Source organism: Mytilus galloprovincialis, chromosome 1 (genome assembly GCF_965363235.1).
Source record: "Mytilus galloprovincialis chromosome 1, xbMytGall1.hap1.1, whole genome shotgun sequence".
Lineage (NCBI taxonomy): Eukaryota > Metazoa > Mollusca > Bivalvia > Mytilida > Mytilidae > Mytilus > Mytilus galloprovincialis.
In genome coordinates this window covers 69,853,835-69,870,363 of record NC_134838.1, presented here as the reverse complement: position 1 = coordinate 69,870,363, position 16,529 = coordinate 69,853,835, and the positions used below count along the sequence as shown (strand labels likewise).

Genomic DNA, 16,529 nt, shown 5'->3' with positions numbered 1-16,529 from the left:
GGAATCTTTATATGAAAACTTCAATGTTGACATACACACGTTAAAATGGTCAGGAGTTGTGATATTACTATCCATGACGTTAGCAACACTTGTGCTTACAACTAATATTTATTCACCTGTTTACCTTCCAAGTCATAATTCCTCTGACTGCATCCAAATAAGGACTTGTGGACCAAATATTTGTAAATTTGTAAAACAGATCAATCTTCCTCACAATTATATTCTTAGTATTTGCGAACAATATGATGAGGTAGATATTAGAGAATTCATCAGAGGGAAGCCAACGAATAATGCCGTTCAACTGAACATTGATCAACTACACTACATTAAACGAATTCTACCAACAATATTGAAAAATGCAAAGAGGAGAAATTAAACGATTTCTTCTCGCATGAATTTTTCAGCTAGAAAACTATATGTTCCATGAATTTCAAGTATGTGAATGATTTATAGAACAATACCAAGTATGTGAATAATGTTAACTATTTAACCATCAAATATATATTCCATGAAATTCGAAGCTAATGTAGTTCATAAGAAAAAACCTAAGATGGACCAACAAGAAAAGAATCGTCTGGTCTGGCACTCATATACATTATATATGTTTAAATTTGCTGAAAATATTATAAAACGTACTAGGAAATTAGCAAAAGAACATTGCTATGGATGTGAAGTCGATCACCCTAGTCAAAGACATCATACTTGCATTATGTGGACAGACGAAGAACATTTAAATCTATACTTTGATGAAGCCTTTGATTCAATGAAGACAGAAACCATTACAGCTCAGTGAAAGTAGGAAATTGAACGTTTAAATATACCAGAATTATTGATGACCAGGTTGTTTTCATTCCTTGAAAAAGAAGCACCTTCACGGGAAGCAATACAAATCACAGCAGAAAGAATGAGAGCGTTGGAGGAACGTTTTTATGACTAGTAAAGTGACGTTTCAGAAATGATATCGGATATGTTCCTTACGTCGTAACTACAATCCCCTTCCCTTCCATGAATGCGACCTACCGAATTAGACTATTTACCGGATTTGTAAACACATAAGCAACACGACGGGTGCCACATGTGGAGCAGGATCTGCTTACCCTTCCGGAGCACCTGAGATCACCCCTAGTTTTTGGTGGGGTTCGTGTTATTTATTCTTTAGTTTTCTATGTTGTGTCATGTGTACTATTGTTTTTCTGTTTGTCTTTTTCATTTTTAGCCATGGCGTTGTCAGTTTGTTTTAGATTTATGAGTTTGACTGTCCCTTTGGTATCTTTCGTCCCTCTTTTAAATTGATGTGACAATTTTTTTTGTTTTGTTTTATGTGACTGCTCAGTAAACAACATATTGTAAATTTTGTTTTATCATATAATAAAATTCATTATATATATAACTGTTTTATTAGTTTTATTCTTTTCACTTTCAGTAAAGTGTTTCAGTTGTCGCTTCAGATAATGAACCATCAATACAAGGTCCTCGAAAAAATATATTATCAGTTTTCCCAAGGTGGTGCATATGTCGGTCCTGATAAGTTGTACAGAATATTGAAATCCAAAGGTATAACACTAGGTATACATCGTGTTCGAAAATGGCTACATGATCAAGACAGTTACAGTCTACAAAAACCAGCTCGAAAGTCTTTTCGTAAAGCACGAGTTGTAGTATCTGGTATTGATGACCAATTCGACGCTGATTTAGCCAACATGTCTAATTTAAAAGACTCTAACGATCAGTTTTCTCAGCTATTGTTTGTTATAGATATCTTCAGTAAGTACCTGTGGATCCAGCCTCTGAAGAAAAAAAAAACAGCAAAAGAAGTGGTTAGAGGATTCCAAGTAATATTCCAGAATGGAACAAAGTGTAATAAATTAAGAACGGATAATGGGACGGAGTTCACCTCTAACATTTCAAAGTCATATTTACAAAACGAAGGCATATATCATTTCACAACACAAAATTCAAATACAAAGGCAAATATATGCGAACGTGTCATCAAAACTATAAAAACAAAGATGAATAGATATTTCACAGAGAACAGAACCTATCGATATATTGATGTATTACAAGATTTAACGTCAAGCTATAATGCAACACCACATCGAACTTTGAATAATATTGCTCCGAAAGATGTAAACACTAATAACGAAGCGGATATTTGGACACACATGTATTTGAAACCGAAGACGTCAAATAAGGGACTCAAACCCTATCACTTCAAAATAAATGATTTAGTTAGAATTGCAAGTAAGAATTCAACATTTGAAAGGTCATAGAATGAAATTCAAAACAGTATAGCTGTGGCCATTGATTGACACATTAAATTCATCCATTGACTGGGACAATTTAGGTGAACGTTTGTATGTAACGACCACTGCTCACTATGTACTTTTTAAAGACACTCAAACTATGGGGTCACCAAAGGTTCTCAACACATAAATAAAGTAATTCGAAAAATTAATCAGAAATAACACGATGTTTTGATTTATATATATTATATAAATCAAAACCTAAAGGTTATTCCTGATTAATTTTTCGAATTATTTTATAATTAAAGGCGTTAAGAAACCTTTGGTGACCCCACAGTTTAAATGTCTATCGTAGGTACGTCGTGAACAGTGGTCGTTACAGACAAATGTTCACGTAAATTGTCCCAGTCAATGGATGAATTTAATGTGTCAATCAATGGCCAAAGCTACACTGTTTTGAATTTCATTCTATGATGAGCACTTTACTCGGGAAATTTCTAAAGTACGTAAACGCTTTCGCATGCAAGAAATTTCCATGTATCGTTTGAAATCATTTTTAGACGCGGCCGGCGAGGCCGGGTTCATTCGAGGTAACTTTTATGAAAATGAGAAGCAGAAAGTTCATAAAAATGAAGATAGTTTATGGTAAATAGAAAAAAAAATACGCAAACGTAAGAGAAAAGGTATCACTGAATGGCTTGTAAAATTTGAAGGGTGGCCGAAGGAATATAACCAATGGGTAGCTGAACAAGACATCACAGACAAGGCTGATAGCTAAAGATGAGCATGTATGTAATTTTAAGTAGCGATAAGTCCATTAAATTATTTTCAAATAACAAACCTTACAGGTTTAGATCACATTTAAGTTCACCTTTAGTACTTGACGGAACGTGGAGGGTTGGACTCGTGGAAGCTGATATTACATCAACATCATCAATACAAGATTCGCTATACTTACATTCAAATGTATGTGAGGAATCAACCGTTGATGGAGGAAAAAAGGAGTTCTGAGACGACTGACACCTACTGCTATTGGAGATTGGACTATCATTATGGATACGGCCCATTACATGCCTGTAAAAGTAAAAGAGATCTACAACATAGACATTATTATAACAAACGACAATGACGATTTATTTTCATTTATAAACAGACCTTCTACAGTCACACTTCATTTTAAGTCATTTCAATTTTCGTGAATATGGATTTAAGTAGAATGTATATCCCTAATCCTAAAAAAGGGATACAATTCTATGACGCAATTGGGAAACAAAAATATAACCCATCTGCAAATCTGAAAAAAACAAGCTTACAATAACCAAGTTGGTGGATCATTAACTGGAACATCGAAACCATTTATGATTCCTGTGGGTACAATGTCCGCAAACAAAGCTGATTTATCGAAAGATGTCAAGGTCAAATTAGTGTCAACAAGAGAACAATTTCTCGAACAAGCCAAAGAAGAAGTCGGAGACACACACGGTTTGAAAAGAAAAGGATCGAAACAAATTATTCATTCTATAAAACAACCTCAACAAAGTAAGACGAAGTTAAGTAAGGAAAAGAGCAAACCGAGAAAAAATCCCAGATCGGCAAAACAAACGAAGTCAGGTCTTCCACAAAAATCTTAAGTCATATATAAAGATATTTTAAATAAAAAATAATGGCTTCGTTTACCACCAAAGAAATGCAGGAGGCACAACCAAGCGGACTTGACATTTTCTCTATCCCTCCTTATCAGACGGCCGTGGAATGTATGTATTATCAAGACGTTCGAACTAATTCACAATTGAGTGGAAACACGCCCTTAGAGTTTAACGTTTCTGGACAAAATGGGTTAGAATATGTTGATTTGAAGAGAACAAAATTGTATGTAAAAGCTAAAATAAAGAAAGCAGATGGATCTTCTTTAACAGAGACGGAATATGTTGGACCAGTGAATTTGTTTTTACACGCAATGTTTGCACAAGTAGACGTTACATTACAGGGTAAACTTATTTCGACAGCCACCAACCAATATCCATATAAGGCAATGATACAAACATTGTTGTCTTATGGGAGTGATGCTAAAAAAACTCAATTGGGTGCACAACTTTGGAAGTAAAAGACACACCGGGATATGTTGATGTCAATGATGTAAATAATTCTGGAAATCAGGCTGTGTATGCGCGCTTTAAGCTATTTGTAGGATCAAAAACATGTGACATGGAAGGTCCCTTACTTAACGACCTATGTAGTATTGATCGCTTTATAATTAATCAAGTACCTATCAGTGTAAAATTGTACAGATCAAGACCAGATTTTTGTCTCGTAACAGCAGAAGAAAATCCGAATTTCGAAGTGGTCATTGAAGATATCGTTATGAAAGTTTGTTAATTACAGATAAACCCAGCAGTGATAGTGTCTCACGCTCAAACGATCTACTAATGCAAGATACCCCTTCACAAAATCTCAGATCATACCTATGAACATTCCAAGTGGTACTTTGAATATTAACTTTCCAGATTTATTTCTTGGATCATGTCCAGCCCGAGTTGTAATTGGATTTGTTGATGCCGAAGCTGCTGCAGGTAGTTACATCACAAACCCCTTCAACTTTGAGCATTTTAACCTGAAAAACATTGGATTATACGTGAATAACATACCCGTTGCAGGTAACATTTTACAGATCAATTTTGACGCTACCACCGGTCGAACGATCATACCGGCGTATACAAAATTATTCCAAATAACAGAAAAAGACTCTCGAGATTCTGGTAATCAAATCACCCGAGATGACTTTGCTAAAGGATATGCATTGTACTGTTTCGAATTAGAACCAGAATTTGGAGAAAGTGCACACTACTTAACCTTAATAAAACAAGGAAATGTCAGACTAGAAGCTCAGTTTGGTACTGCTCTTTGAAAAGCAATCACCTGTTTCATATATTCAGAACAACAGGGGATGTTTGGTATAACGGCAACTCGCAATATCGAAATAGAATGAATACAAATCAGTTGAAAAGTATTTTTTCCTGTGATGGAGATTTAAAGAAACGAGTGGTTGGTATTTTTGCCTCAGATCAATTACCGAAAAATGTACGTGAACTAACTGGATTTATTGTAAATACGGATCCAATATCTAAACCAGGTCAACACTGGATTGCCTTTTATGTGAACAAACAGCAAGAGCTAGAATGTTTCGATTCATATGGCAATTCGTCAGATCTTTATTCTTCTTCAATCAAACATTTCATAAGAAGATATGACAAAGTGACATTTAACAATAAACGTCTCCAGGGAGACAAGACGTCTGTGTGTGGACAATATTTTTTCTATGGTGTCGTATCAAAGAAAGGCTGTCGATTGTAAAAATACGAGAGCTTTTTACAATTGACTACGACTTAAATGATCGATTTATATTTGACTTTGTAAATGATAAATTGGCTCAATGTGTTATGCTTGTAGAACAATCTCAGATATGTATCAGTAAAAATAAGTGCTAATAAAAGATATTACTAACCTCTATACTTGTTTCTCATTTATCATTAAAAAAAACAAACATTCACCATACATGTTACCTTATTATTACTTCAACCTTCAAACAGGATGGAAGGCTTGAAAAAACAGCACGCAACATTAAAATTCGAATCACCTACATCCATTTTTATGGTTGGTCCTTCTGGATCTGGTAAGACCGTGTTGACAAAGCACCTTCTTGAACAAGCAGATGGGATGTTTCAAACCTCACCATCAAGTATATTTTTCTGCTATTCGATTTGGCAACCATTGTATTCTGAAATGCAACAGAGTGTATCGTCAATCTTATTTCACAAGGGTCTCCCCACCATGGACCAGATAAATGAATGGGGAAGTGAACAGGGCCATAAACTGTTAGTATTTGACGATCTTATGATAGAAACAGCTGATAGTATGGCATTAGTGCATATTCTTTGTGTTGGCTCTCATCATCATAATATAACAGTTCTTCATTTATTTCAAAATGCCTTCCCAAAATCAAAATCAATGCGGATGGCGTCATTGTCCGTTAATTATTTCATACTCATGAAAACAAAAAGAGACCTTTTACAAATCAATACTTTAGGTAGACAAATATTTCCTGGAAAATTGAAATACTTTATGGATGCTTACAATAAATCAACGAGTAAACCATTTGGTTACTTGGTTCTTGATTTAAGTCTCAAAAGCGACGAACAATATCAGTTGCGTACTAACATTCTACCAGGACAGAACCCCATTGTTTATCTTCCTGAAAAATGAAGAAGTATGAAGCTTTAGTCAAGTATTTAATGGAATCAAAACAAAGGAAAAAAGTTATATCAAGCTTATCAAAGACCCAACTTCAGGTCGTTACAGAAATTGTTTTCAACGTTATACAAGGAGTATGCCCTCTCTCAGATAACGATATAAATACGCTTAGAAGACACAGAGCAGCCATTCGTAGATTAACCGTTTCGAAATTAACACTGAAAGAGAGACGGATTCGTTTGCAGAACATCAGTAGAGTTTTACCAATTTTACTTACATCATATATGAAGTATGTCGCGTGAAATGGTGTTTATTCCTAAATATAAGTATGATAGACTAATTAAAGACTTTGAAAACAAACAACTTAATGATGAACATCACGGGAAAAAAACCCAAGAAGACCATACTGAAGAAACTTTTACTACAGAAAACGACATTAAACCACAAAACAAGGACGATGTAGAAGGACAAAAAGTAGATATGGATGAACATCAAGAGACAAAAATACACAACGAAAATTTAAATCGGGTTGAAACCGAAAAATCTCAGTCGTATCTAAAAATGTCACCTTCAACATTTCTCAAAGTCAAACAACCTAAAAGCAAAATGAGGAATGCAGGGGTAAAAACTATGAAAATGTCACAAACAAGAACAAAATGGTTGACATTTAAAATGTGAGTGGTATGTGAGGAATGTTTACAATAGAATGTGTGGAATCTCTAATATTTATAAATATATAAGAGCTGCAATCTGTTTACATTATTATTCACATCGACCATGGCTGATAGTTTTCTTCAATTTTTAAAACAACGTTATCCTAGAGGAAACGAACAGCTCGAAAGATTATTTCAAGACTTTAACGAGACATTAAATAATTCTGAATTCAGAGATTGTGATGAAGAAGCATTGGTTCGGGCAGCTGACGCATCAGAATCACTTTACCATCGAAAAAGGAAATCAAATGAAACGTTTCAACAATGGGGAAAGAAAGCGCTATATCAATGTGACTTATGTAATGCAGAATTTACTAACAAATTCAATCTATCGCGTCATATGAACACGCACACAAGGAAGAGATATGAATGTTGAAAATGTAGCAAAACACTATCATGTTTAGAGAACTTGAAAAGACACGAGAAAATATGTATTCGCGCCTCAAAATCCCATAAAAAACAAAGACAATTTCCATGTAGACATTTTGGCTTACCTTTTGATACAAATGAGGATCTTTTTGATCACATAAATGTGGAACATCCATTGAATCAAACTGGAGGTCAGGCAGGGCAAGTCATGGATCAAATGCATTCAATCACAGACAGCTCTCCTCCATTATTGTCTGATCCGTCTATCAGCACCTTGAATCCGCAAATTGAAAACATAAATCCTTTACCTTCTGAAAAGAAAAGAAGGAATCGTAGGGTTAAAAAATCTGCTTTGAACGATTCCGTTAATCAAATTGAAATAATTCCAGAAGGAAATGAAAAATACGATCTTCTACAATTTTTTTCGAACGTTAAAGGAGATAATAAATATATAACAAATAGTCGAGTCTAGGAAAAAATATATGAGACATTAAATGGTATTTGAATGTAAAAGTTAAAATGGAACGTGATATTCAAGATGGTCAAACAGAAACAGCCATTCCCAGTTTTAGGAGTAGAAATTATGTGTCCTTGTTTAATGATAATCCCTTAGAACATAATTTAAACGAGGCTTATCAAAAGATGCATCGAAGTCTTGAAGAATACATAAATAGAGGTTCAAATTGGATAATACGGAAAGTTGTACACTTAGAAGCAAGAACAGTAAAATACGCACCTATTTATGGTTCCTCATACATGCAGCTTCCTTCAACCATAAAACATTGTAAGGGTGTAATCAACATTCAAAATGATGATAATAAATGCTTCCACTGGTCTGTTTTAGCTGCAATTCATCCGACTGATAACAACGTTCATCGTGTAAATAAGTATAAACCGTTTGAAAATGAATTGAATACGATAGGAATTGATTTTCCTGTTCCAATAAAGCAGGTGGAAAAATTCGAAAAACTAAACAATGTTCTTCTCATATATGTTATGATGGTATGATACTAAACCCCTAACGGGGAGGATTGTGCCTGATGTTCATATGATGAAATCATAATCTTTCAGTCAGTTTAATTGAAGTCCGGAGCTGGCATGTCAGTTAACTGCTGGTAGTCTGTTGTTATTTATGTATTATTGTCATTTTGTTTATTTTCTTTGGTTACATCTTCAGACACCAGACTCGGACTTCTCTTGAACTGAATTTTAATGTGCGTATTGTTATGCGTTTACTTTTCTACATTGGTTAGAGGTATAGGGGGAGGGTTGAGATCTCACAAACATGTTTAACCCCGCCGCATTTTTGCGCCTGTCCCAAGTCAGGAGCCTCTGGCCTTTGTTAGTCTTGTATTATTTTAATTTTAGTTTCATGTGTACAATTTGGAAATTAGTATGGCGTTCATTATCACTGGACTAGTATATATTTGTTTAGGGGCCAGCTGAAGGACGCCTCCGGGTGTGGAAATTTCTCGCTACATTGAAGACCTGTTGGTGACCCTCTGCTGTTGTTTTTTATTTCCATTATCAATTTTATTTCAATTAACGTTTTCGGATATGAAGGTGAACAGATTTTCCCTTTAGCTTTATCTAAATCAAGAAACGGCCATCAACATATTGACTTGTTGTATTTATCAAACGAAAAACAATCACACTATTATTTAAGTGATTAACAATCTTAATAGATTTTTAAGACAAACAAATAAAAATCATGCACATTTCTTTTGCCGACGATGTTTGCACGGCTTTTTAAGAGAAGACCAGCTTGTAAGTCATCAACCCTATTGTGATCAAATATATTTTCAGAAAGTACAATATCCGAAAGAAGGTGACAACATTTTAGAATTTAAAGACTTTTACAAAGCAATAAAAATAAGTTTCACCATCATAGCTGATTTTGAATGTTTTTCAAGAAAGATGGATACAAGTCTACCAAACCCGAAGAAATCATCGATTACACCCGAAACAAAATTTGAATCATCGGGGTACTCCTACATAGTCCTATGTACGAATGATGATTATTCTAAACCACCTGTTGTTTATAGAGGAGATAGAGTCATAGAACACTTTTTTTGAAGACATGGCAATCGAAGAGAAATATATCAATGACATACTTGGAGAACCTGAGCCTTTGATAATGAATGACGAAGCAGAACAAGCGTTTCAACTTACCACCAACTGTGAGGTTTGTCAGACACTTTTTGATGAAAATGTAATTAAAGTACGAGACCATGCACATCACGGAATAACCAGAGACCCCAGAAAAAAAGATTATACTAATTATCGTCTTGCATTGTGTCAGCGGTGTAATTTAAGTCTAAAAGAACCATCATATATTCCCGTATTATTCCACAATGGTAAAAATTTTGATACACGTTTACTTCTACAAAGGGCTGATTGTTTTAAAGATAAGCCAATATCCTGTATTCCAAATAACATGGAAAAATACGTACCACTCACTATAGGAAATCTTCGCTTTTTGGACACATGTCAATTTCTAAATAGTTCTCTAGACACTCTAGTAAAATATTTATCACAAGAAGGACCAACACATTTTCGACAGTTCAAAAAAGCGTTCCCGTCTGAGGACATAGCAAAACTTTTATTGAGGAAGAATGAATATTGCTATGATTACGTTGACTGCGAAGAGAGATTCCAAGAAAGGCAATTACCATCAAAAGAAGCCTTCCACAATCGTCTAACGGATGAACCCATATCGGATCAGGATTATAATCACGCTCTTGAAGTTTGGAATACCATGAAAATGAATAATTTGGGTGACTTTCACGATCTATATGTAATGACGGATGTTCTACTTTTAGCGGACGTCTTTGAACGATTTAGAGACATAACTATGGAAAATTATGGTTTAGATTCCTGTCATTTCTTTACGGCCCCGGGTCTCGCATGGCAAGCGGGGTTGAAAATGAGTGGGGTTTCGCTAGAATGGATTACAGACCATCTTATTTACAATCTTGTGGAACTTGGAACGAGAGGTGGAATAGCCTCTATTAACCAAAAGTATGCTAAAGCCAACAATAAATATATGAAAGATTTCGATCCTTCAAAACCGTCATCGCGGTATTCGCACATATTATATACCGACTGTGGAAACCTTTAAGGGGCTGCCATGATGCAACCATTACCAACGGGTATGTTGAAGGAGAAGGAAATACAACAATTTAATATGAAAAGGATGCATCTACGGGATACATTTTAGAGGTGGATCTGGAATATCCCCCCGAACTACATGATCATCATAATTGTTATCTACTAGCTCCAACTCACAAGAAAGTTAAAGTGGAAGAGCTGTCTTCTTACAGTCAAAATCTTTGGAAAGACCTAAATGGTAAAAACGCATCTAAAGTCGTCACCAAAAAACTTATTCCTACATTGGAAAATAAAAATTACATTCTACATTATAGAAATTTACAGCTATATCTTGAACTTGGAATGAAGGTAACCAAAATACATCAAATTGTAGAGTTTCATCAGTCAAGATGGTTGAAGACCTACATTGACTTCAATAGTCAAAAAAGAAAGGAGGCCAATAATGTGTTTGAGAAAGAATTCTACAAGTTAATGAATAACAGTGTTTTTGGTAAGTTTTTTTTTTTTTGCGTTGTAATGTCTTTTTTTTACTTTTTTTTATTTTCTAATAAGAAACGAAAAAAAATCAAACATTGAATTCATAAAAGCAATTGAAAAAGAAAATGAAAATATTGATCGATCTTTTAATTGTAGGAAAGACCATGGAAGATATTCGCAGACATAGAAACGTAAAACTTATGACAGACCAAAAGAAGTTGGTAAAATATACGTCGAAACCGTCCTTTGACCATATTCAGATATTTAACCAACACCTTGTGGGCATAGAAAACAAAAAAGTGAACATTCTTTTAAACAAACCAATCTATGTGGGTCAGGCAATATTGGACATTTCGAAAGCACTGATGTATGAATTCCACTACAAAATAATGAAGCCCATGTATGGAGAAGATATTCGATTGCTTTTTACGGATACAGGTAAATATTGTTTATATATATATTCTATGGAGATAAAAGACAAGTAGTATTTTAAACAAGTTATCAATTTTATCGCTTCGAACATGCACTCATTGTTGAAGGCCGTATGGTGACCTTTAGTTATTGATGTCTGTGTCATTTTGGTCTCTTGTGGACAGTTGTCTCATTGGCAATCATTCCACATCTTCTTTTTTTATATGTTTCAATTAAATAAATTCAGTCGGCAACCGAATTATTCGACAAGTCAAAGCTAAACAATAATGAAATTATTTTTTTTCTTACAGACAGCTTGTGCTACGAAATCATGACAGATGATGTATACAAGGATATGGAAATCATCAAAGATCATTTCGACTTTTCTGGATAGCCTCAAACTCACTATCTATTTTCAAACAAATACAAAAAAATGCCTGGAAAATTCAAAGATGAACTAGATGGTAACTAATTTTATTATCAATCGATTAACAAAATTTGAAATTAACAAATATTATATGATAAAGAACAAAATCCAAAGAAAAATAATATAATACCATTGCGATTTTTTTTTTACTTCACAAAAATTCTATTTTATCTTAAACCTAATTATGAACTAAATACTTGATACATTTCGTTTTGTTTCAGGCGTTCCAATTAAAGAGTTTATTGGATTGCGACCAAAAATGTACAGTTTGATATATGATGACGACAACACAGAACAGGAAAAGAAAACTGCCAAAGGAATAAAAAAATGTGCCGTCAAAAAACAGTTAAAACATGCCAATTATAAAGAATGCTGATTTCAAAATGCAACGACAATGAATTCAATGAAATTGATAAAAAGTCAAAATTATGAACTCTTTGTCAACCATATTGTTAAAAAAGGATTATCGAATTTTGATGAGAAGAGATTTTGGACTAATCATATTAAGAGTTATGCCTATGGACATTTCAAAATATGATTAAACTTTGTATAAATGTGTTATTTTATAATTTAGTATGATATTTTATTGCAAATAAAATTTTATGATCTTTTCTTAAAAACTTTAATGGAACGCCTGAAACAAACTCCTCTTACAGAGAGTACAATTATTTGTTTATATCATTCAATAGGCTAATAAGATCACCAGGGTAAGACTCTTCTGCTTTTCTTTCTTTTTTTTTTGTGCCGTATATGGTGGAGGTGGGGAGGCATTTCTGCTGATCCCCTTATAGATGAAATATAAAGTTCTGGCTTATAGGTTGGTGGAACAAAAGGTTCTGGATAATAGGTTGTAGATCCACTAGCTTTGGTTGGGTTACTGGTTGTTTTATTCTCCTCCTGAAATATTTTTTTATTTTTTATTTTTTTTATTTTTTCATTCTTTTTTTTTAATATTTATAAGTTTTTATATTGTTTTTTCGTTCCTTAAGCGAAAGATAGTTTTTTGAAAATAAATTTGTGTTTGGTAGAACAACTTTCAAGTCTGGTAAGTTATATAACAAGATCAACATATTAAAAAATCCACCCCTCTCCCCATAGCTGTAAGACAGCATTTACATATTATAAGAATATTTTTATTAATTATTAAATAAAAATCCAAAAATGTCTTAACTTTATTTTAAACAAGAAAATGGTCAATCACACCGCATATTTTTAATTTTTATATCTTAAAATATTTTCTCACTAGACAATCATACCACTTATTTAATAATGTAAATAGACTTACTTTATAATTTTCCTTCAGCATTTCAAGCTGGCTAACGAGTTCACTGAATTGAACCGCTTCCTCAAATGCGAGGGATAGTCGACCGTTGAAATTGGGTCTATTGTCGTAAATGTTAACACAAAAATTCCCCATAGTGGATTGTTGTAAAACAACATTCTTTTGGTTCCCAAATCTGTGAGAATATTCTATTTTCCCATTTCTGGATTTCTCCTAAAACACAAATATGGCATTTTAAATCTCCTTTACAATATGAAAAGTATCTCTTTGGTATTTAGTCAAATCTCTTTCCCGTACAAGTGTCATTTTATTTTCGCGCCATTATCTCGAAGAAAATTGCAAGAAAAACTAACAAACAAGCTAGCTAAAATGTACATCTTCTTTCTCATTTTGGTTGTGCAAGTAATTGCACCACCTACACAACTAAGGGAGCAGTGTACACAAGTAGAATCTGTTCTCAGCTGTAGATATACGGGTGTACATGATTACACATACAAACAGGAATCGAGACTGGAAATAACCACCATCACAATGGACAGATTGTTCAAACCATCAACTCTCCGTGTGGAAAATGTGAATGTCCGTATTGGAGACGGGGACATGGAATGGTGTTGTTCCAACATTAGAGGAGCAATAACTGTGTATGTTGCGGGTGAACAATGTATAAGTCTTATGCAATTATCGTGGTTATGTATCATCTTTGATGAGAAAATTGGTTCTCTTCTTAATTAACCTTCACTGTTCTTGTCCCTACAATTTATTAATTTATGTATTTTTGTATGAATGGCGAAGCAAAAAAAAAATAAAAAAATAACCAATTTAGCCACAAATAAAAAAAAAAAGGAGGGAGAATATTTCACGTGAAACCCCGACCATCATTTTCCCTTTAATAAAAACAATGTTCGAAATATTAAGACTAGCATTGGAGACTTGACAATATTTTATATCTAAAGTAACTTTAAATGCTTATCGTTGTTTTTTGTTTTTTTTTTCAGCCTACGTCAACATCTATGATCCAACCCACAACAACCTTAAAGTCAACTATGGCTGCCTCAACAACCATGGATGCTATGGAGACAAGTATGCCTGCCTCCACAACCGTTTACTCCATGTCTACTGAATCCAAAAATGTGGTATGTATAATTGATAAATCCAACATAAACACTCATATTCATTTTCTTATTTGTAAAATTAAAAAATTCTAATTGTGGTTAACTTAACATAACTTTAACATAGAGTAATGATTGAAAATTATTGTTTTATATTAATTTTTCAGACTGCTGGTGCCATCATTAATAATTTGGAAGGTTGGGTCATTCCCACTGTTTCAACTCTATGTGGTAAGTTTGATAGGATCATATATATATATATATATCTAAAGTAAATGTTCAAAAAGAAAATTCACTAATAAGGAAAATCATACACAAGCACCAAGAATTTCAGAAAGTAGGTATTAAACCGAATTGTGAAAAAAGATTTTAAAGTTCATGTATGATGATAAATACATTAAAAAAAGAAATACTATTCCAAAAAAATATATACAATTTAAACAAAATTGAATACAACTAAAGATAAAAAAAACATAGAAAAGGAAAATATAATTACACAATAAAATACTGAGAAGAAAAATAAGTTCAAAATAACTATGTTTATCTTTTTTTTTCCTTTTCAGTGGTTCTCGTTTTATCCTTTGGAGTTATGTTGTATTGTGTCTTCAAAAAACTAGTATTCACATTATATCTTGTGGCAGAAAAAACAAATAATTAAAATGTGTGAGTCATGACTTTTGGACGTTCTTCTTATTTTTCAGCTATAATTATTCTTTTGAGCACTTCAACGCTAATAATAATTAAATGTCAAAAGAAAAGGAAATTTATTACTGAACAATTTCAAATGGAACAATTTCAAATGGAACAATTTCAACTGGATGAAAATGATGAAGAAATATCATTAGATGAAACCTCAGATATCATTTTTAGCAGATAATTAAATTTTTCAGAATTTATATTGGCTGTGGTGATGATTGTAGTGGGTTTAATTGAAATTATCAGAAAATTTAGACAAATACTGCAAAATTTACTAGACCGACTAGGAAACCCTCCTGCTGCACAAGATAATCAACAAAAAGCTGCTCAAAACCAACCTATTGCTCCATTGCTTGCTCAAAATCAACAAATACTTCCCCAGAATCTACCAGCTGTCAATGTGATGCCAGTACTGAGAAGATCTCAAAGACAAATTAAACCTGTTATAAGACTTAACTTGTAGTCAAATGTTCTTCATGTGTAAATTTTTGAATTAATTTATTGATTCATTTGAGAGTTCCTTAATGTTTCAAATATGTTAAAAATCTGGTTTTACTACTACATAGAAAGAAAGAAAAAAAACCAATTAGTTTCAAAAGTTTCCATCTTCAGTTAAACAATATTTTTATTAATTGATTTCAATTCTTTCCTTTATCTATATCTATAGTTTTATTTTTATTTTTAATATAACTGATTGTTATATGATAGATACCTTAACATGTAAAGTTAAAGCTTATCTATGAATACATTAAAATAAAAAAATAAAAACTTACCATTTTCCCGCCTAATTGTATTAAGTTTCGTGCCAGTTCTAAAAGGCAGTTTTCGCGGTCTTGTTTTTATATGAAACGTGGGTATGTGTTGTTGTTTTTTTTTTTTTTACATCAATCAGTATTAAGCGACATGCTTCCCCATAAGTCTTATCATAGATTGACTGCATGGTCGGGTATTATATAATTATGATTGATTGTGTTTATGAAAATTAAATCAATTAGATCTGATCTTGACAGGTTTTCATACAACTTTTTTTCATGTTATGCATTCCAGTCTAGTAATAAAAGACAAAACATTCATACTTTTGATTGTTTAATTGGTCTCTATATGTCTCATTTTACATAGGGATTAATTTCTCCAAGTTTGCTATATAGAGTTTATTGTTGCATTTTCATGGTTTTGTCATGTTTACGATATCTTTTTTATCAAATTATTTTTTATATGATCATGTGTATACTTTAATTGTTTTTTCATGGATCTCATTTAAGACTGGGAATCATTAATTCAAGTATGATATATTGCTACAATTTTTTAAAAAGATTGTTTTGTTTCCTTTTATTTAAAAACCTTTTTTTAGGAGAAAACAAATGAAAAGTAACTTATTTTATACTTTATATCAGTTCAAAGTTTTACAATGTATATTTATTGATTCAGTGAGCTCAATATTTT

General features: G+C 32.9%; 1 long non-coding RNA gene across 4 annotated transcripts; it reads right to left on the bottom strand.

Annotated features, from left to right (window-relative positions):
* Nucleotides 1-739: 739 nt before the first annotated feature.
* LOC143082710 (uncharacterized) lies at nt 740-15,978 on the bottom strand. Of its 4 annotated transcripts, XR_012980458.1 has the most exons (9): nt 15,860-15,978; nt 13,285-13,494; nt 8,310-12,896; nt 7,699-7,884; nt 6,375-6,492; nt 5,804-6,018; nt 4,706-4,854; nt 3,202-3,317; nt 740-1,787 (listed from the first exon to the last, which is right to left on the bottom strand). It is a non-coding gene; the product is annotated as an uncharacterized LOC143082710 (long non-coding RNA). The 4 variants fall into 4 exon arrangements; XR_012980455.1 differs by having other exon boundaries at nt 7,699-12,896; XR_012980457.1 differs by having other exon boundaries at nt 5,882-6,018; nt 7,699-12,896.
* Nucleotides 15,979-16,529: the final 551 nt, after the last annotated feature.